Source organism: Urocampus carinirostris, chromosome 2, assembly GCF_059441175.1.
Source record: "Urocampus carinirostris isolate Australia breed hairy pipefish chromosome 2, RoL_Ucar_1.0, whole genome shotgun sequence".
Taxonomy (NCBI): Eukaryota; Metazoa; Chordata; class Actinopteri; order Syngnathiformes; family Syngnathidae; genus Urocampus; species Urocampus carinirostris.
This window is the reverse complement of record NC_142350.1, coordinates 49,515,546-49,538,254: the sequence shown is the minus strand read 5'-3', so window position 1 is coordinate 49,538,254 and position 22,709 is coordinate 49,515,546. Positions and strand designations below refer to the sequence as shown.

General features: G+C 38.5%; 1 protein-coding gene across 2 annotated transcripts in view; it reads left to right on the top strand.

The window, feature by feature from the left end:
* Positions 1-22,709, top strand: part of prkcg (protein kinase C, gamma) — an 82,865-nt gene that overhangs the window by 4,673 nt on the left and 55,483 nt on the right. For both annotated transcript variants that reach the window (XM_088326930.1, XM_088326933.1), the window contains exon 2: positions 22,140-22,203. The gene's annotated coding sequence lies outside the window, so the exon portion shown is untranslated. The remainder of the gene's footprint in view (positions 1-22,139; positions 22,204-22,709) is intronic.

Here is a 22,709-nt window from a genome sequence, read left to right as displayed (position 1 = left end):
GAAACGCTCAGGCCTGCAAAAAGGTTTTGTTCTTTGATTTCAACGTATCACATAGTATTTCAATTTCATCATACACTGTGTTCTGCATTGTAATTGGATAAACTGTCTCCAAGAGCGTAAAAATTTGTAAATTGAATAGATAAATAAATAAAAGTTTACAGGTACAGTATGCAGTACTTTTATCCGTTAAACGAATGTTTGGGCCTGCAAAAACTTTGTATTCTTTAATTTCAATGTATCCTGGAGTATTTCATTGTATAAGAACTGTAAAAAAATAAAGGCTCCTACTTCTCGGGTTTCACGTATCTCGGGTTATTTTTGTAACGCAACCCCCGTGAAAACTGAGGGATTGTCGTAATTTATAGGTACACATCAGCAGCTGACATTGACAGTTGTAAATGGCGTTACGTAAAACTGTCAAATCGAGCAATACTCCTGAGACGTTTGAAATTAAATATTTTTATCATCTGGGCTCAGCCACCCTGCATCTGTGATTTACTTTTCCTCAGCTCTAGTCAAATTTGATCTGGGCTGATTTTTTTTTCTTCTTCATATTTGTCAGGCTAAGGGTTTTTTTTCTTCATCTCTCACACTGAGACCAGCCACAGTCCAGCTCTTCTCCTGTTGTAGTTGAATGTAGCTTTATCGCGATGTAGCAAAAAAGGAGAAAAAAAAAGCTTTTTGGATAATGTTTAGGGAGGGTTTTGACTTGCCGTATGAGGAAATGTGCGTTATATTTGTGCATGTTGTCACAGATAGAAGGCTTAGTCGAACTTCTCAATTCTCCCTTAGCTCGTTCAATGCCATAACGTATACATACGTTTTCAGCAGCACCAAAACGTAAAAACGTTTTTCTTGTTTAATTTAAAAAAACTATTATAAACGGTTTGGCATGGCTCATTGGTAAGTATCAAGCCTTTGGGGAGGATTTAAGTATGATAAATCACCATTAGATGGCAGGATTGGCTTTGATCAGATTTTTGTCCACACATCAAAGAAGCCTAAACTTCCTAGAGTTTCTTCTTTTTTCCGGTGAATGAGTTAGTGTAGTCAAGCAGTGTGGTGAGAGATAACGACAAGTAGTAAAGCGCAGTTAACAGAGCTTATTCCTTTTGAAAAAAGATGAAGTCCCATCGTCATCGTCTGGTCAAAGAGCAATGACGTCTATTGCACGTCCGCAGTGACAAGGTTGCATGAGGGAGGCCAAATCATGTTATTACTTGACCAGAAACATTGGATGCTGAAAAGTTCATCCACAGTTAATGCATACTTCATGCATCAATTCATTGTTCTTGTGATAAATTGTTATTTTGCAAGCAAAGTGCCCCTGTGTTAATGGAAAGCATTGATTAGATATTGGAGATATCACAAATGCAAAAATAAAATATCACCCACGAGATAGTTCTGCTTAAAATGCACCCTTTCACAAAAATAAACTTAGCAATGTTCAACTGTTTACTCAACAATGGTAAAGGCTAGACACATTTGACATGTCCTATTCCTTAAATAGCTAGAAAACTGAAGTTCCTGCAAGCCTTCGAAAATGAGGCAAAATGGCAAGAATTGGCTGGCACCAATTTGAGAAAAACGTCTGGCATTGAATGAGTTAAAATCCTTCGGGATGAAACAATGTTTTTATCTGCACATTGATTGATTTGTATTGTTTGTAAATTTTATCGGTTGGGGAAGAATATATCATTTGTAACATTCCCGGCCATTGAAAAGCCCTCCCAGCCCCCTCTAGAATTGGTGCATGCTGAACTGAAAACGAACCTCAAAGATTAGAGAGTTACGTCGTCCGATTGGAAACATTTTTCGAGGTGCTAAAGAGCCCGATTTCTGCTTTATTTTGTCAATCAAGGCGCTAATTATTAAGTCTGTGACTGCATGAACAGAAGTGGCTCTTTTAATATGTTTTGGTTTTATTTTGACGCAGAAGAGAAGTGGGAAAAAAAGACAATATACTATGTTTTTGAGAATGTACCATGCTATACTGTGATTTAACTGAGATATTTTATTGTATTCAGATTATTTGGATTATTTATCAAGAAATATATGTACAAATAAATGTGTATATATATATATATATATATATATATATATATATATATATATATATATATATATATATATATACACACACACACAAACGCAGGTATATATATTAGTTAAGTTTGGTATATTTGGAGGAAGTGTTAGATGAAATAGTTTTAAATGTTATAGCTTTGTAGCAAAACTAGACAAACTGAAACCACTTTTGGGTTTGGATTCCTCCTTTATGACTGTGAAGACATTAGTGCCTGTGACAAAAAAAACAAAGTAAACGTCCAAACTCGCTATACATCTGCAGCTATTGGTCTCTCCCTCCTCTCGTACTACCTAGGATTGCTTTATGACACTTGATGCCCCTCTAAGGAACACCCCTGATGTCTACGGTCTCTTTTGCTATCCTGCCTCCAGTTTTATTAGCAACTCATGGACATTTTCCACTCCTTCGGCAGAAAGCGAGCTGTTTGCTTACGTTCCTCAGCTGCATTTCCGAAACACGCCCCCCCACCACCACCAAACAGCCCACTCACCTTGCAAAAACAGAGACCAGTACATACTGTGTTCTTGCTTGACTGATTGTTGACGGTGATGGATTTGTTGCTCTTTGTTGCTATTGACGATGTGACTATCCGACGACCATGCCACTGTAGCAAAAAAAAAAGTCTGGGCTGCTGTTGCTACGGCGTTGCCATGGCGTCTTTGTGGCGTTGCCATGGTGTCCTCCGCATCGCCACCACCTGGTGCCTGCTGGGTAATATAGCATAAAGTCCTTTACTCCACATCCCCCCCAAAGTGCTGATCAAAGATCCGCTGCACTCAACTTGGCTTAGGCTCGGACAAGAAGTGGGAGGGTAAAAAATAGGAAAGGAAACGCGCAGTGTGCAGCTGATCGGATCTGGACTGGACTGGTGCCGAAGTTAGAGACTCGCTATCGTTCTTATCTAGTTATCCTTATTTCTTTAGCGTATTTTGTATCATTTATAGGCTGTGGGCGTGATAAATATTTTAATATTTAATTTGTCAATAAAATTCAATGCTAATTAGAGGTAAGATGAGGCATTAAGAATCCAACCTGTGCCTGTAGTTATAATACCCAGACCCAGCCCGAGCCCGACCAATTAACTTGATTTGTAGGGCTGAGCCCAAAGCGAACATGAAATGTCATCTTTTATTTGTGAGCACTCAAGATGAGGAAAGGTTTATTTATGATAACACATTAAAGCCGATGTTTTGCAACAAAATCGAAGAAAAACAAGACTGTATAATCATTGACATCTTTTAAATGTTTGTGTCAGAAGCAAAACTAACTGTGAGTCTTTTTTCATTGGTGGATTTGACAAAAATATGTTAACCATATCATTTTAAAAGCTTGAAAATTGGGGCTTAAACCACAGCAGCAGTACATGATTAAGAATCTAGTGTGGCACTTTAAGAGAGTGGCAGAGAGACAAAGAATAAGGAAGAATATATATATATATATTTTTTAAAGTCAACAAAAGAGACGACCCGAGCGTAATGATTGACGTTTTAGACCCAACCTGAAATTTAAGTCAGATTGGTCTCGGACTCTGGCTTAGGTTTAAGATCTTACCTTTTAATACATATATCAGGGCTATCCGTTTTTATATACATTTCTAATAGCATATGTTATTACTATGTTGTAACTTTGTTATTATTATGTATTTACAAGGTTGTAATTATTAGAAGTAGGGTTAAAATAAACTCAAGTCAAACACTGAAACATCTGTCTTGTATAAGTGCACCGAGTGATTCATATATACATATTAGAAGAATCGTAGCACCTATGGTATTAGGGAGGGGATGAAAAGCTACTGGACTTGTTCTAGGTTTTATGTGTGGTAAGATTATTAGAAAAACACTAGGGTCAAAATAATTTGAATATTCATTCATTCATTATCTTCACTGCCTTTTCCTCACTAGGGTTTTCCAGCAAAACTTTGGGCAGTGGGCAGGGGACACCCTGAACTGGTTGCCAGTCAGTTGCAGGATTAATTCAAACAATAATAGCCGACAATTTAGTGAACAATAAAGACAATGACAACATTTAACAAAAAATACAGTAGAAGAGCCATTTTACTTGGATTGAAGTGTCGGATAAGAATTGATCATGGTGACCTAGAGGTTAAGATTGGGCTCGAAGAATAAAATTATTGGTTTATAGCAGAGATGTCCAATCTTTTTGAAGCAAGGAGATTTTTTATACTAATTAGCACAAAATTACCAGTTTTATATGAATTTATTAGAATAACATGTTATTACTATGTTCCAACTATGTTATAACCCGTTTTTTTTTTATTACAGGTTGAAATAGTCTCAGTCGACCACCAAACTACATGCCGGTTAGAAATCAATTTTCCTAGAACATCACAATTATCCATGATATTTTTCTGAACAAGTCTGCTGGCTACATGGGTGGTCTGTGTACTTTTACCCAATGCTAAATCTATTGCAGCCTGGTCATCCTGGAAGGGGGATTACCACTTGTGAGGCCCCTTCACATGTTTTTTTTTTTATTTTACTCATGCTGAGTTTTTTTAGTTGTTTCCTATCCGCATGTTTGTTCAAGATCAGTGGATGGGGTGGTGGTAACCCGTGCAGTCCTTTCAGGCATTTTGTCATTAAGGGCTATACAAATAATTGTGACTTGACTCTTAGGGGGCTACCTGTTGCCTATGGTCACCACCTTGGAGACCCCAAGGTTTATAGTTTAGCAGACACTGAAAATGAGGAGAGAAGACATCAGTTGATTTTGAACTTGCAACGAGAGCACCTTACACTCTGATAAGAAATTCCAACAAGTTCTAAAAGCCTTCCCCTGAGCCCAATAAATCTCCAAGGACAGAAAAAAACGATCCACACCAAAGGGTGTGGTAATCAAAAAAGATTTAGAAACGCTCATTTCTTGAGGGAAAAGATGAATACCGATTGGCTGGCAACCAGTTCAGGGTGTCCCCTGCCCACTGCCCGGAGATGGCTGGGATGGGCTCCAGCCCCCCCGCGACCCTAATAAGGATAAGCGGTACAGCTAATGAGATGAGATGAGAGATGAGTGACAACGGTGTAAACAGTGCATAATAGTCATAATAACAAACAACATTGAGGTATAACGGTCATTTAAAGACACTGATCATGACAATTATTTCTCATGGCAGTTACAAATCACATTGACCATCTCAGGTGAGCCATTTTTGGAAACTGTCCGAGGGCTACTAAGGTGTTTACCCCGTTTGTGATCCCTAAAATATTTATATTTAATATTCAATTTTTATCCATTGCAAAACCTAAGCTAAGTTGTGTTGAGGATTGTGATTTGGTGAGGCACATGCCCTGGTCAAGAATTTCTTGGAGCTTATATGCATTTTAGCTTGTCCCGGTTTTTGGATTCCCCTTAAACACTGCAGTCCAAATTAAGTTTCCTGTTTCTTTTCCCCAACATTTTTCTTATTTTTTCTCATATCGTTTCTTTTGTATACCAAAAGCTAGGATTTTGAATCTACCAGGGTCAGGACTTGTATATATAGACAAAATGTTCAATTTTCTGCTCAAACTATCTACTTAGTTGACTTTAAAAGCAAACAAAAATAAAAATGGTAGATTTTAGCTACCAAAATACACATCTATTGCGTAACCATTTGTACGTACAGTGATACTGCAGTATTCGACCATAATTCAATACTAATCGGTGTTCAAACACTGAATTGTTTGCGTAGAATTATTTTTTCCATACCAAGTAATGGTATTTATTTTTATCCGTTCCTATGCATTCTAACATCCCCCAAATGTGAAAAGAAAACATATACCTAGACAACAATAATGATTTAAATGTGTAGATGATAAAAATAAATATAAAAAAAATATATATAAAATGATTTCAAACCATTTACTGTAATGTTAAACAGTGGTTCAATGTCAGAAATGAATACACCTAATGTTCTGCATAAATGTTCTCCTTCAACTCGATTGTTGTCCTCATCGTATTCTTCTTTTCCTTGCGATTATCACTAACCTTCTTGAGACCCATTATTATCGGCAATAAAAATCACAATAAATTCTCAACACGTGCTGTGGGACTGACGATCCCTTCTCGAAATGATGCTAACTGAGTAGCACAGATGGCCATTCATCTCTCTCACCTAGTCATTAAGGTGTGCTCAGGTTTGTTTGAGTTTTGACTATTTATTGGAATACCTTAGCAAAACGAAGTCATACGTTTTTGTTCGAATAAAATTGTTCCAGTACTAAAGTATCACTGTACATACGTATATTTATTTCTCTAATGCAATAGGGAAACTACCAAAAAGTACCAAAATATTATTATTTCCATCCATCCATTATCTTCCGCTTATATGAGGTCGGGTCGCGGGGGCAGCAGCCTTAAAAGGGAAGCCCAGACGTCCCAATCCCCCAGCGTGTCCTGGGTCGCCTCTGGGGCCTCCTGCCGGTGGGACATGCCCGGAACACCTCCCGAGGGAGGTGTCCAGGAGACATCCTTATCAGATGCCTGAGCCACCTCAACTGGCGTAATTATTATTTCTATACTAATAAATGTTCTTAAAGATATAAGTGTGCTCATTTTAGGATTTGTTTTACCCTCGAAAGAATAAAAATATTCAGATTTATTTGTTCCATTACCAAATCAAAAGTCACTCGAATTTTTTGATTAAAATACAAATAAATACAAATACAAATTAAAATAAAATACAAATTGTTCCAATTGAGTCGTTCGAGTACTGAGGTATAACTGTACTTCATTTGACATCAGATAAAAGTACTCTGCTCTCATACTGGCCGACCTTTTGACAATAAAAATCAGTAGATGTTATTGCACACTCTAAATTTCCGAGTGTAACACAATCTGTCTCCAAAATATCCAAAGCAACCATACAACATTTAGTTGTTTAGAACAGGGAGTGGCAAACTTTTACCAAAACTGAAATTAGATCTGATCGTAGCAGCGAGACTTAGTCTCGCTTCAAGATTGAGCAGCCGTATACTAAAATACTAGTCTTGAGTCAAGAATTTTATGTTATTTGTTTTTTAATCAATTGGAATCTTAAGGGGAAAAAAGCGGTAGTCTACTGCATAAACAGTAGTGCTCTTGAGTGTACAGCAACCATACTATAATCTGTTACAAATGCAGATAAAATTCAATATTTTATTAAAAGCCTTCTAAAGATTTCATCAATTACAATTGAAGGTTGTAATTCATTCCTTTTTCTGATTCATTTTTTAGAATCAATTTCCTTGCAAGAGGTTTCAGTTCAATCGCCTTCGTTCTCGGTATAACCTCCCTGCAGAACGCTCCCGTTCTTTATCCTCCCTCGCCGCCGCCTGAAAGGCACACAAACGCTTTCTTCCCAGCATGCATATTTAACACACAATGCAGACGGCGCTCAGCCAATGATCCTCACCGCCGACCTGGAGCGATCCGAAGACGCCGCTCGCGTGGCTTTCATAATTTACGAGGCAATAAAAGCGGCATCAGACCCGAACCGCGTTTTTACATTCTTCTTTTGCCACGATTCGGATCCCTTGATCGAGTATCTCCTCTTCTGATTTGAAGCGTCGTCTTATTTTGTCAAGATCGATGCGTCGTTGGCGCAGTCCAGTCCGGCTCAGAACGCAAAATGCCAGTAAAGTAATCCAAATACCATAATATTCTACGAATGTAACTTATCTTCTTTCCATTTGTTATCGATTACTCCAATACCAAATATGCTAACAAAAGACAGAATGAACATAATATAAAAACTAATATATAAGACGAAGCAGCACGGCGGCTGAGTGGTTAGCATGTCTGGGGCACAGTTCTGAGGTCATGGGATCGAATCCAGCTACCATCCTTCTTCCTGTGCGGAGTTTGCATGTTCTCCCTGTGCTTGTGTGGGTTTCCTCCAGGCACCCCGGTTTCCTTCCACATTCGAAAAACATTAATGTCAGGTTAATTGGCCGGTTCAAATTGTCCCTAGGTGTCATTGAGGGAGTGAGTTGTCCGTCTCTGTGCCCTGCGACTGTCTAGCAACCGGTTCAGGGTGTCCCCTGCCCACTGCCCGAAGATAGCTGGGATGGGCTCCAGCACCTCCGCGACCCTACTGAGAATAAGCGATGCAGATAATGGATGGATATTTAAGACAAACAATATGACCATGAAATAGAATTGGTCAAAACCAGGATCAGGTAGTTAATTGTAATCATACTAAATAAGTGCTTAAACTTTAACCAAGTAGTATAGTTTATTAAGAAAAAAAACGTTTTATTTCACATGGCAGATAGGATATGCTCATTTTGAATTAAGATTAAGAGCGCATTAAAAACCAAATACTGTTTTAAACACATCAAGCGTTCCCCTTCTACATTTCTGGCAAACTCTGGGATATCTGGAGTCCAAGTTCAAGTTTAACTTGTTTGAAGTGGGGATGCCAAACATCTTTACAATCGATACTAGGCAAAGCTAAAAGTTCTTACAATGTATCAATACTGTGATCAAATAGTGGATTTCGAACAACAATTAACCGCAAAATACAAAGAGAAGATGATCAAATTTACTAAGTGTCCCTGTACGCACCAGTAGCTCACAACTGCGCTGCCTACTGCCCCGTATTGACACTTTAGCAGCCTCACGAAGCTGCAGGTTTGCGCCAATTCAACAAAATTAGCGCTTTATTGAAGGAAAAATAAAATTCAGACAAAAAGAAAAGTGCTTTTATCTGCAGCACAGTCTCAAAAGCATGCAGTGGTGGATAAAGAGGCCATCTGTACAATCTGGACGGGTGCAATTTCTCTCTGTCTCTCTTGTGTCATTGATAGAAATGATGATAGACACGATTCATCTATAGGCGTTTTATGTATATGTAAATATACTTTAAAATAAAATTGTAATCTACATCTCTAATTTAACAAAATATACCTGTAATTTGATAACATTTTTTTTTATATAACTGTAACGGAATATTATACATTTTTTTGTACCCTAATCACACAATGCCATTACATGTGTTCCATAACGACCGACCTTGTTTACGAGGCAATAAAAGCGGCGTCAGACCCAAACCACATTTCAAGGTACTGTTTTGATTCGGCTCCCTTGATCGAGTATCTCATCTTCTGATTCGAGCCGTCGTCGTAATTCGTCGAGATTAATGTGATAAACTGTCGTTGGCGCAGTCCAGTCCGGCTTAAAACGCGACTTTGGTATCGATCCTACACCTCATCCGCGCTATTTCGCCCCGCAATCTGGAAAGCGATCCGAGCGGTGCTCCGGAATTCAAACAGGGTCCTCATTGGCCGGAATCGGCCGTGAATTATATCAAGGAAATTAACAGGAGCGCCGCTAGAAGCGTTTAACAGATCTAGGGTGTCGCATCTTGTGGTCATTTCTTCTTTTCTCTGTACCTGCAGAAACCAGCGAGTGTAGGTGTGTTTTTCAGCAATGTACAAAATTTTGTTTTAGAAACCTCTGGAACACTAAGTCTACTCACAGGTTTCCAAGACAGGTTTGGAATCGAGCGATAATGTTGCTCGTAGCCTAGACTGATCTGGTTAAACGTGTTTTTATTTCTTGGACATTGTCTTTCCGGGGTGGGGCTGGAGGGTCAGTGCTGCACTTACTTCTTGAGAATTGATTCATAAAATATGATTCTCTTTCATTCTTTGCTGTTGTGCTGTGTTTCTTTCTGTCTGGGGGGCATGAATGCTGTTTGTTTTGGTTTGGTAGCACCAGTGCGACGTTTTTCATTTGGTCGCATGCCAATGGATTTAGTCGCACCCTAACTAGCGTGACCATAGTAGTCGGAAAACATTTATAAAAAAAAAACGAAACATTATGATCATAATAAGCTGACAATTTTACCGGCACACACTGAAAACTTTCAGGAATGCAGTTCAATTTGTCACAGTTTGGTTAAAGACATTGGAATTAGGATATCCCACTGAAATTCTTCTGAATAATTATGTAGAAAAAAAATATTTGACTCTAAACCATGGGTCGGGAACCTTTTTGACCATAAGAGCCATAAATGCAAAATACTTTAATTTTTTTGCCACAACAAAAGTAAACAAAACCCAAACCCACTCTCAAGAGAAAAGCTAATTCTTCGGCACATTTTATTTCACTGTGTGATGTTTGACAATTCGATTAAATCTATGAAATATCAATAATGCCAGAGCCTGTGTCCCATATCAATGTAATCACTATAACAGTGTCTCCCAACCATGGTTAATTAAGAGAATTGAGACACATTTGACCATAATTTTTGTCCTAAATAATTGTTTTCAATGTGTGAGAAAAATTATTTCTTATAAATGTCACAGAACAATGCAAATAAGAATACCAAACAAGTTTACCTTCAGTGCAGATGGCGCTATGCAAAGAGTGTATAGCTCCCCCCTAGTACTGCTCACCCAGGCAAATTGCTTAGTTTTTCAGGTGTTTATAGTATTATTTTCTGTGGGTTTTCATCATAAAGTGATTCGACAGTGAACATAGGTTGTTAAATGAGCTTCCATATAAATGTTTCTTTAGCTATGTACAGCTAAAACGGGGTCTGTTGGTGTGACACCTTGACTGTAAACTGTAGTTGATACTGTGCTCTGTATATACTGGACCGAACCATGAGCACATTCAGTGTTGTACCAGCTTCGCTAGTACGAGCTAGTCGGCTTCGTATGTATCAATCCAGCATATAATTGTGCAAGTGCTATTTTTTCTTAAACCCAGATGTACTCATGAAAAGAGCCATATATGGCTCACGAGCCATAGGTGCCCGACCCCTGCTCCAAACCAACACAATAGTTTTTTTTTTGCCTGCAGACTCTATATATTTTTGCCAGTCCAATTCAATTGGTCGCACCTTTGTTAAAAACATTTTGAGTTACAATAATTATTTCAAGAAGTATGTAAGAAACCCCCTGAAAACGTTTTGACTCACAGGCACTGGACATTATTTACACACGAAAACCCCATTTTGTTTTTGTGGATGCAGTCAAACTGGTCGCAGCTTGGTTGAAGGCATTTGGACTCCTGAAATGCTTTTGTATGATTATGTAAAAAGAAAAAAAGATTTTGACTCTAAATAAACACACTGGCATTGTATATTATTCATATTCGCACACACGTTTTTTTTTTACTGATGCAGTTAAATTAGTCGCAACTGAAATTAGGATATCCCACTGAAATGTGATTGAATAAATATGTAGAAACAAGGAAAAAAGATTTTGACTCCAGATAAATGCACTGGATTTCAATATGTTTTAACCTTCACTCACTATTCATTTTTGCCTAGGCAGTTAAATTAGTCGCAGCTGGGTTCGAAATATTCAGAATTACAAAAAAAGATTTTGCTCGTTTTAAGAAATACTTTTTACATACTTGGTACATAGTATCGGGAAAAGCATCATAAAATGAGCAACCATCTGCCATGAATATTCTGCTTATTTAATGGCTGATTTTTCTTCTTTATTTGGGAGACAAGGTTTCATTTATCTTTCAGGACGTCGCTCGTCGTGCTTTTTTGTTTTGTGTAATGTATCTTTCAGGACAACTTTTTGTTTCTTCCATTTTGCAATATTGATCTCTGACACAATCAATTTTCGGCTAGGTGCTCGATTTCCTTGAATTTCTGCCTGATCGGCAACTTTGAGCTTGACAGAGTTGCTATATACACAATTACAGTAATACACCCCTGTAAGAACTCGTGCATAACCGTACCCAAAATTTTGGGGGTAGAAAAATTAATAATTGCTGTGTTATATACTTGAAAATAAGATAGCCCTTGTTTAAAATAAAGTTGGTAAACCTGGACCACCACAGCTCCCCTCAAAAACAAAAAAACTGGAGTCGACAAACTATGGCCCGTGGGCCTCATGCAGCCAGGCAAGCTTTTTAATCTGGCCCAACAAACAAAAACGGTAAAAATATAATGACAATGTATGAAATAGAAAAAGTACTTCTAACAATAAATCAGCTCTTTCAGGTGTCCCTATTGTCCCTTTGTCTGTTTACTATGAATACTATTACAGAAATACTACAAAAATAGTACGTTAAAACAGGAATCTGATAAATGTTTGTTTCTTTCTGAAAAAAAAAACAGAAAACAATATATACTATAACACAGAAAAACTACTGCAGAAATACTACCAAAAATTAACTTCAGCAATATTACTAAAGTACGGTTCAAGTTTTTGGACTGGAGAGGGATGGGCGCCAGGCTGTATTTACCCAAGACACACCAAAGGAAATGATGCCCCATAAGTGTGGTTAAGGAATCGAACCAACCAAACGACCACTCCAAAAATACTGCTTCAGAAATGCTACGATAACACCACTAAAGTAATACTATAATAGAAAATACTACTACAGAAATAGTATGACAGAAATTCAACAAAAATACAACTTCTGTAATACTACATAAAAATTCTATAGATATACTACAAGAAATCTACAATGGAAATACGACAACAATGTAGCGGAAATACTTGTAAACCTTGTAGCTTGCCTTTGTAACATTTTCATTTGACTCTCAGGGTCCCATGAAAATGCGCCTCTGTGCCGTTAAAACAGCTTCCAGTTGCTTTCCCCTTCACAGCGTTCGTTTCCAGTTAGGTTTTTGTAGTCAGCATGTTTCAACCGACAGTCCCTCTTGATATAATATTCTTTGAAAACAGCTACAGTCTCTTCGCATATTAGGCAGACTCGGTTGTTTCGTATTTCAGTGACAAAATACCCCCTGACTTCCACTTGTTCGGGAAACAGCGGCTCTCGCAGTCAGCTTTCGTTTTTTTTTTTCCAGCTGCCATGTCGAAATTAGCGTGGGCTAAAATTCTCACAGAAAGCCAAGGGCAAGGTGGCCATCATCTGGTGAAATGGTGATTTTTTTTTTTACTTTTATGGGGGTACAAATTTATTTTATACTGCTTTCAAGATTACTGGTGGGCAACACATTACTAATATTATGACAGAGGCCGCAGGGCAGTAAATTTTTTAGCACGGGCCGTAACTGGCCCAGGGGCCGGACTTTAGACAGTGTCAGGTCTACCCACAATACACATATCAATTTTGGTCAGATGAACCTTTTTCGCCATGGCTAAAAGCTGTGCTAGGTCATGTGTACCAGGGACAATGTAATGTGTGCAAGAAATTCTGAATTTTTTTGTGTTGACTTGGTTTCAAATTTGATTTCAAAAGGCATTAAAACGTCTTTAAATGTCATGAATATAACTTGCCTGTAGAAACCTTGTAAAAACACAACTGCAGTAATACTACAAATAAAAAACTAAATCTCAAAGGAAGTGCTTAAAATAGGAAGATAATATATTATTTTACTTTTTTGATGAAACTAATTTGTTTTAAAACAATCATAAAGAAACATAACACGTAGATGTCTGCATGTATAATAATTTATAAATGGAAAAATTGTATAGGTCTCTAGATTTGGCCCCTTGGCCAAATTTTTTAACCCAATCTGGCCCGCCAATCCATATAGCTGTCCACCTCTACCCAAAAATGGCAATTCCTCTATTTCTTTTTCAAGCGGAGACAAGCGCCTCAAAACGCCCAGCCACCCCCCCCCCCCCCCCACCTTTCTTGACTTTTTAATTGCGGGGCTATTGTGCAACCCACCGCCCCCAATCTTGCGCTTCTGTGATCAGCTAATTACACGTGTTTTGTCACCGTGATGGGCTAATTGCATTGTGATGCCTGCCACTGTACGCCCACTAATGACTTCACGCTCTAATAAGATTCACTAACAGACATTTAGATCGCCGTGTCGACAAACATCGGCGTGAGGTCAGCGTTACCTTTTTCCTCCCAAGGCTAAAATTTTAAACATGTTTTATTTTATTTTTTTACACTTCATGTCCCCGCCACACTTTAATAAATTAATATGTCTCATATACAGGGTTCATAGGCTTTTTAATGGACAAATTCAGGCACTTTATAAGGACTGTTAAACCAAATTTCACCAGGACCATAAAAAGAAGAAATCTGGTGTGAATCAGGTATTTTGCAGAGCCACAAGTATATGCTATTTACATATGCAATTTGTAATCTTTTCACATTTTAATGTTTTAATTTCAAATGTTTAGATCATGAGTAAATCACCAATCTATTTTTGGATCTGAACTATACCTGAGTAAATAGTTTTGGACCTATCTCTCCCCTAAGAGATGTTGAGTAAAAATGACAGTACTAGCTTGTATTTTCAGTAGCAAGATGGTATTCCCATAACAATTTACCACTTAATCTTTACCTATTACAAAATTCATAGTGCTTTATTTACGTGTAGGATGGGCTTCATTGGACAATGCCATACAAACTAACGCCGGCTGCCGTTAATCACATGGAAAAAAGGAATTGTCAAAGCCAAGCCACCAGGGAGCAGCGCTCTATTTTTCAAGTTATAAAAACCATGGCAACAATTTCAAGCATTTACAAGACCTTCCCCCAAAAGTCAAGCACTTTTCAATACTTGAAAACACAACATTGAAATTCAACCATTTTCAAGGATTACACGCAACTGTACCTGCATGGATAAAATAAAGCCCAGAATGCTATAAAATATCAAATACATCAATGGCAGGCTGTAACAAGGCACTCTAAAAGCCACCACTCAAGAAAAAAACCCTTTGTACATTCCTAAAAAGGAAAAAAAAAACACAAACTTCTCTTTTATCCTTCTATATGCGCACACACTCATGACTGACAACAATGCGCTGTAAAGAAATCATGCAACTACGGATATATTTTCAAAAAGGCGCGAGTGAGAAGTTTTGTCTGCCTATTTGTATGTTTGTATTTGAGAGATGTTGTGAAAGTTATGTGTATATAAAATAAAACCTGTCTTTTATAAGTAAAATAAGAATATCAGTTTTTGAAATCAGCTAAATCGAATTATATGACTTTATTATTACTTGATTGATATCATTGTATTTAAATGTATCTGATAAATTCATGTGATTTATACAATTGTTTAAGCTTTTTTTTGCATGTTTTTTAATTGTAAACATGATTGCAGTAAAGATGATAAATTAAAATAAGTCTTTTATACGCAAGACCAATGTTTTTTATATCAATATATTAAATATATATAAGATGCAGAGGTGGGCTGGGTAGCCAAAAAATTTACTCAAGTAAAAGCACCGTTACTTTAGAATAATATAGATAGATAGATAGATAGATAGATACTTTGTTCATCCCCGAAGGGAAATTAATATCACTCAAGTTGAAGTAAAAGTAGTCATCCAAATACTCAAAAAAGTACTTGGTGAAAAAAATTACTCAAGTACTGAGTAACTCTAGCAGTCGTATTTATTCATTTCTTTATAACAATCAGATCTTCAAAGTCCATCCAATCAGCAAAAAACGACATTTAATTTAAAAGTAGATTGAAATAATCAACATAAATTCAAGTGCCTTAATAAACAATACAATACAAATAGTATAAATGAAATCAATAAATTAAGCACATGTAGCACCAAGTAGCACATTTAAAGCCCCAATACTTATCTTAACAGGCTCTGCAAGCAGACCAACAAGCTATCCCATGAACTCGAACAAAAGAAACATTGCCTATTGTAGCTGGTGTTTCACCCCCTTTGGTGTGTTTTCATAGTCGGTATTGCTAAGCGAAGTTTCCCAGGTGTTTTATCCGTAAACAAAATTTCCCCGCAGTTTTTGAATAAGTTCACGTGACGAGGCTGCTACGTTTGATTGGTAAAACAATGACTGAGCCTGTCGGATACATGCGCCTTAGCGGAGACTCACAGACGCGTACTTACATGGAGGTAAAGAAGTAATGACTTTAATGTTGCCTAATGTAAAAGTACCGTTTTTCTTCAGATATACTCAAGTAAAAGTAAAAGTATAGGGATTTTAAAATACTCCTAGAAGTACAAAATTTCCCAAAACTTACTCAAGTAAATGTCATGGAGTAAATGTACTCGTTACTAGACACCTCTGATAAAATGTGTGTGTGCTTCTCGTGACGGTATCAAAACCCTTGGTGGGCCTGATAAGACCTGCAGGCTGCATGTTTGACACCATTGTGTTATGACAAGAAAATAATATCCCAAAAATGAGCAAAATATCTTTGCCATTATATAAATTCATACTGTATTTAACCGTTGGTATTGGGTAAACGCGCAAGGTAAGCGATATGCTAATGCACACCCGTTCGATGGGGCTTAGAAAGCGAGCCGGGCCGTTGTCGCTTTCATCAAGCCGTGCCGCAGGCTTCTACAACTCATCGTCTTGATCTCCGAGGTCGGGAGGGGGAATAACAAACACAACACCCGAGCCAGCTTCCTTTCATCCGCCACTTTTTTTTTTATACCTCGCCCACCTCCCCTCGCGTAGACCATCTCTCGCTTCCTTCGTTTCTGCCGCAAACATGGGCCAATCAGCTAAATGGCTTGCGTACGTGTTTGTGTTGTAGAAAATAGCAATTAAAGATAAGTTGGATGAAAAATCTTTATGTATATACGTATATATATATATATATATATATATATATATATATATATATATATATATATATATATATATATACAGGACTGTCTCAGAAAATTAGAATATTGTGATAAAGTTCTTTATTTTCTGTAATGCAATTAAAAAAACAAAAATGTCATACATTCTGGATTCATTACACATCAACTGAACTATTTCAAGCCTTTTACTATTTGAATATTGCTGATTTTGGCTTACAGCTGAAAAAAACTCAAAAATCCTATCTCAAAATATTAGAATACTTCCTCAGACCAAGTACAAAAAATAATTTTATAACAGCAAAACTAAATCAAACATTTGAAAATGTCCATTGATGCACTCAGTACTTGGTTGGGAATCCTTTTGCACGGATTACTGCATCAATCCGGCGTGGCATGGAGGCAATCAGCCTGTGGCATTGCTGAGGTGTTATTGATGCCCAGGATGCTTCGATAGCGGCCTTCAGCTCATTTGCATTTGTAGGTCTGGTGTCTTTCATCTTCTTCTTAACTATACCCCGCAAATTCTCGATGGTGTTCAGGTCTGGGGAATTAGCAGGCCAATCAAGGACAGTGATGCAATGGTCAGTGCACCAGTTACTGGTGGTTTTGGCACTGTGGGCAAGTGCCAGATCATGCTGGAAAATGAAATCCTCATCTCCATAGAGCTTTTCAGCAGATGGAAGCATGTAGTGCTCTAAAATCTCTTGGTACACAGTTGCATTTACTCTGGACTTGATGAAACACAGTGGACCAACACCAGCAGCTGACATGGCTCCCCAAACCATTGCTGACTGTGGGAACTTCACACTGGATTTCAAGCAACTTGGATTTTCCTCCTCTCCAGCCTTTCTCCAGACTCTGGCGCCTTGACTTCCAAATGAAATGCAAAACTTGCTTTCGTCTGAAAAGAGGACTTTGGACCACTCTGCAACTGTCCAGTGCTTCTTCTCCATAGCCCAAGTCAGACGCTTCTTCCGTTGTCTTGAGTTCAGAAGTGGCTTGACCATGGGAATACGGCTATTGTAGCCCATTTCCCGGACACGTCTGTGAACTGTGGCTTTTGATACCTGGACTCCAGCTTCAGCCCACTGTCTTTGAAGCTCCCCCAAATTCTGGAAGCGGCTCTTCTTCACAATTTTGTTAAGGCTGCGGTCATCTCTCTTGGTTGTGCAGCGTTTCCGGCCACATGTTTCCCTTCCAACAGACTTTTTGTGGATATGCTTTGAAACTGCACTCTGTGAACAGCCTGCTCTTTGAGAAATTTATTTTTGTGTCTTACCCTCCTGATGGAGGGTATCAATGATGGTCCTCTGGACAGCAGTCAGATCAGCAGTCTTCCCCATACTTGTGATTTAGTTTACTGAGCCAAGCTGAGTGTTTTTAAGGCTCAGGAAACCCTCGCAAGGTGTTTCGAGTTATTTAGATGATTCAGGTGATTAGTTGAATAGCCTACTTGTATACTTTTTCATGATATTCTAATATTTTGAGATAGGATTTTTGAGTTTTCTTAAGCTGTAAGCCAAATTCAGCAATATTCAAATAATAAAAGGCTTGAAATAGTTCAGTTGATGTGTAATGAATCCAGAATGTATGACATTTTTGTTTTTTTAATTGCATTACAGAAAATAAAGAACTTTATCACAATATTCTAATTTTCTGAGACAGTCCTGTATATATATATATATATATATATATATATATATATATATATATATATATATATATATATATATATATATATATATATACATATATATACACGCACACATAATTATTAGTATATAGTAACGAATGTGCAAAAAATACAAATTCGTGTAAATACATTTGCTTCACAACTCTCGCACAGTGATACCTCAGTTTGTTGTAACAGGGACAGTTTGGTGGTTGCCTGCTCCAGGCCAACATGTGTTTCCACCGGGTTCGGAACTGGACACCTTTCAAGTGTTTATTGAATATGCTAACCAATGCACTGCGGAAACTCTGGGATTGTTTTCTACCACTAAATTGTCTGAGTACTGAAACAGTTTTTCCCATTGGAGGTCATGGTATTTACTTTAATATGTTCTCGGGCTTTTTAAGATACCAACAATATGAATAAAATATATACCTAAACTATGCTAATTATCTAAATGTGTACATAATAAAAAGTAGACTTATTGTAATAAAGATACATATAGAAAACATTTTAAATGAATTACTTTATCTTTGAGCCTTACTGGTTATATTGAAGTCAGTGTACACAGAAGTTTTTGTCTTGAGGTTCTATTAGGGCCCGGTCACACAGCCGTTTGCGTCTGTATCGCGGGTAAAATTATGCGTTTTTTTTTTGCCCGTGGTTGCCCGCGATGGAAAATGCGCAAAATTGGCCAACCTGCTGTTCATCGGTGGGATGCCCGCAAAACAGACGCCGGCGACTGTTCCGCTTCCTCATCGCGTCATTTCCGCGTCATTTTCTCGTGTGGACCACGGGTATAAAAGCTCCCGAGCCGGTGTTGTGCCCAAATCCGACTACTACGCAAAATCCCCCCACCCCCCTCGCGTGAACGCGCATTCTGCTGCGATCGCTTTTGTTGGAAGCGTGCATTGACGTTGGTGACTTTTTCATCCACGTTAACAAACGCATTTTGTAGAATACGATCGCAGTTTATTGTTTAAATAAACGCGTTATATAGATTAGGATCTCCCAGTTGTTATAATTAGCTCGCTTTATTGTTTTAATAAGCGTTTTATATAGAATACGATCGCTTTTGTTGGAAGCGCAGCAGAATGCGTGTTCACGCGAGGGGGGGGATTTTATATACGGTGTGCATTACCGTTCGATTACGTTCAAAACAAAAACGGAATGGTTTAAGTTGTATTACATTCCCAACAAATGCAAGACGAAGTGGTTTTGGTTATATGTTCGCCATTACATTCCCTAAAAATGAGATAAAAGTGAGATAAAACGAGATAAAAGTGGTTGTAGTAGCGAGGGGATGCAAATCTCGGCAGGGATGCATTTCTCGGCATAACACCGGGCTGTAGAAATCATAACCGCTCAAGACACAGTCCCGTGAAGATCAAGATTTCAAACTATGGCACCGAAGAAGCCAATATGTTATTATTGTAATAGTTTTTCATTTTGATTTTATTATCTTGTTATGAAATGAAAATAAATGTCAAGAAATAAAAATGGATTAAGACGAGGTCACTACGGTGACGGGGATCCATGTCCACCCCTTGAAGTCTCGAGCACAACTGATGTGTGCTCGGCAAATCGCGCTGTATATACGCGGAGAAAGGCGTTTGACCGTCACACGCGTAACACGCTAATTTCACGTAATAACACCGCGATACAGGCGCAGAACATGCTATTACCATGCTCCACCCACGATTACCCGCTGAAATTTCCCGTCCTACCCATGTGTAACCACGCCCTGGCTGCGGCCAGAGCACGTCGTTCCGCGTCATTACCTCGTCCTTACCTCGTGTGCCGCCCGCGGTTAACACGTGCTCAAAGTTTTGAGCAGCTCAAAACTTTTTCGCGCGGCCAACCGTGTGTGAATTTCCGACCGCGAGTAAAGCACTGCTGTATCTCGTCTATATGGCGGTCTCAAAGCGTCCAACAGCGCCCAACAGTGTCTGCTTCACGGTCAGAAATTTCCGGCCGTGATTCAGCCTCGATACGCCCGTGAAAGGCTGTGTACCCGTGCTCTAAAGTATTGAGCAGCGCAAAACTTTTTCGCGCTGCCACCCGCGCGTGAATTTCCAACCGCGAGTTAAGCACTGCTGTATCTCGTCTGTATGGCGAGCTCAAAGCGTCCAATAGCGTCCGCCTCACAGGCAGAAATTACTGGCTGTGATTCAGCTGCAAACGGCTGTGTGACCGGGCCCTTAGCTGTGTAAGCTGTAACTAGTTTAAAAGACAAAAATTATGCTATTTCCCGCACAGTAGCGAACATATTTTGGGATATATTTGGTCTGGTTCAATGAGAATTAATCCTAAAAGTAGATGTCGAAATGTTTTTTGGGTTGTTTTTTTTTGGGGGGGAGAATCAAGTTTGTATTGAAAATGTTTTGCTCGAATTAGCCGAGTTAGCTGTAGGTGGCTAACATGTTTATACCTAAAATTATTCAGGCATAATGGTACATCTATGGTGGTTAAATTAGTGTGGTCAATTTTTCACATGAATTATTTGCAAAATAGACCCCCCACACACACACACACACAAAAAAAAATACCCCCTCATGTCCCCACGCCTGCTTCTTAATGTGTTCTGCACCGAACGCCTTAGTTAAAATTTAGATAAAAGCAGATAACCATAGTGGAATAAATGCATAAGGGCTCTTTAAACAATGTATTTCCAAACTCTTATCAACGTCTTTTCAGCCTGTTTTCGCTAGGTGCGTTTTCTATTCCTAAAATGAGAAGCAGGCTGCACGCCTAGCCAAGAAGTATCTTTTAGAAAAAAAGGCGTCAATCAATCCAAAGCGACATGCTTGTTTCCTTGCGTTCACGTGCATAAAACAATGCCGAGTCATCTAAATTACCATCCAAAATGTCTTTCCACGGCCCACCATCCTCCCTGAGCAGCTGCACAAAACCCGGTAGGAGAAAATCTTTCCGATCGAGGGACTCCGTTGAAGGTTAAGGTCAACGCCAAGCTCACAATTAGCAGTTGGTTAGTGCTGCTTGCCGGGAAATTAATGAAATTCAATGTAATGCGCTGTGAGCTGACAGCAAGTCGATGGCGCGGCTGCTTAATGCCACCTGCACCGGAGGGACTTGATCGGAGAACAGAGGAACCGAGAAGAAGATATCCCCCGTCTTTGCCTTGTTCTCCTGTCGCCTCATTAGCCGATCGGCGGTCTTAACTCGAACCTGCCGGCCTTCCCACGTTCCCTCGGGCGCATTTCGTCCGCAAAATCCTCCGCCTGTCATGCATATCTGAGGGTTTAACGTGCTATTAGCATTGCAGACCCAAAATCTTTTTAGATTGGGCGTTTTTTTTATCAGGCTTTTTTGGAAGTGACCTAAATCTTATTAAACATGCTACCGAAAACAAGTGTTCATCTAGTTCAATATGGTAAAGTATAAGTTTGTTATGTAAATTGTCTTTGGGTGTATATTTCTGGGTGCTTGTGCTTGGATTATTAATCAAGAAACAGTAGACACCAGATGACGGCGTTCCTACCTTACGATGTTTTCACATTACCATGTGGAATATGTTTTTCTACCCCTTTTACCGTATTTTCCCAAAAACGAGTCATTAAGATGCCTGTCTGCTCTTGGTCGATGTCACAAAAGAGGCTGCTCTGCTATTCGTATAGGTCACAATTTAATGTAGATGCTGATATGCTATTGGCTGAACTGCAATATTCCCTTTCTCGCTCTTCGTTCAGTTCAGAATATCGTGCTACAAATTTGAATAATCGAAAAATGCAAAGAAGGCACGGGAATCGCTATTGTTAGTAAATTGCAAGACCATGACCAATCGATGATTGGGATTATTATTAAAAATAAGAAGGCGATTAAACATTTTCCAAGGGCAGAACAATCCTACTAAGTGGACGTTTTAAAATCAGTTTTAATTTTAATCCACCAGCACCTCTCCCATCTGCATTCACCTGCCACCCCACTCGACCAGCTCAAGTCACGTTGCACCAAAGGTAAATCAAACTTGTTTTTTCCTTAAATGTGTATGTGTTTATAATGTATGTATGATGCAACAAGTACACAAGCTTTCAATGATGGTCAAAATCTTGAACAACAGTGCGTAATAGTAGTCAAAATAACCCTAACTGGCATCCTTAGCAATCTTATTTGCAGGTGCTCAATACTCAAATAGAACCACATTCTCCATTGTAAACAAGCAGAATAAGAACAAATGTTCAAATAAATATCAGACGATTTTCTTAACAGCACCCCTGTTTGTAATGATAGAATCAAAGAAATAAATTAACCCAGTTACTATAAGTATTATTCATTGTAAGCTTTAAATAACCAAAAATCCTTTTTAAAAAATCAAGCGTTTGGTAACTAAAAATGGAAGCAATAATAAGCACTCTTCGTTGCAAGTGTTTAACAACGAAAAAAAGATTTGCAAGCCTTTAATAACTAGTAAATAGCATGGCAACTTTTAACAACAAACAACTGCAAGTCTGCCATTTTAAGC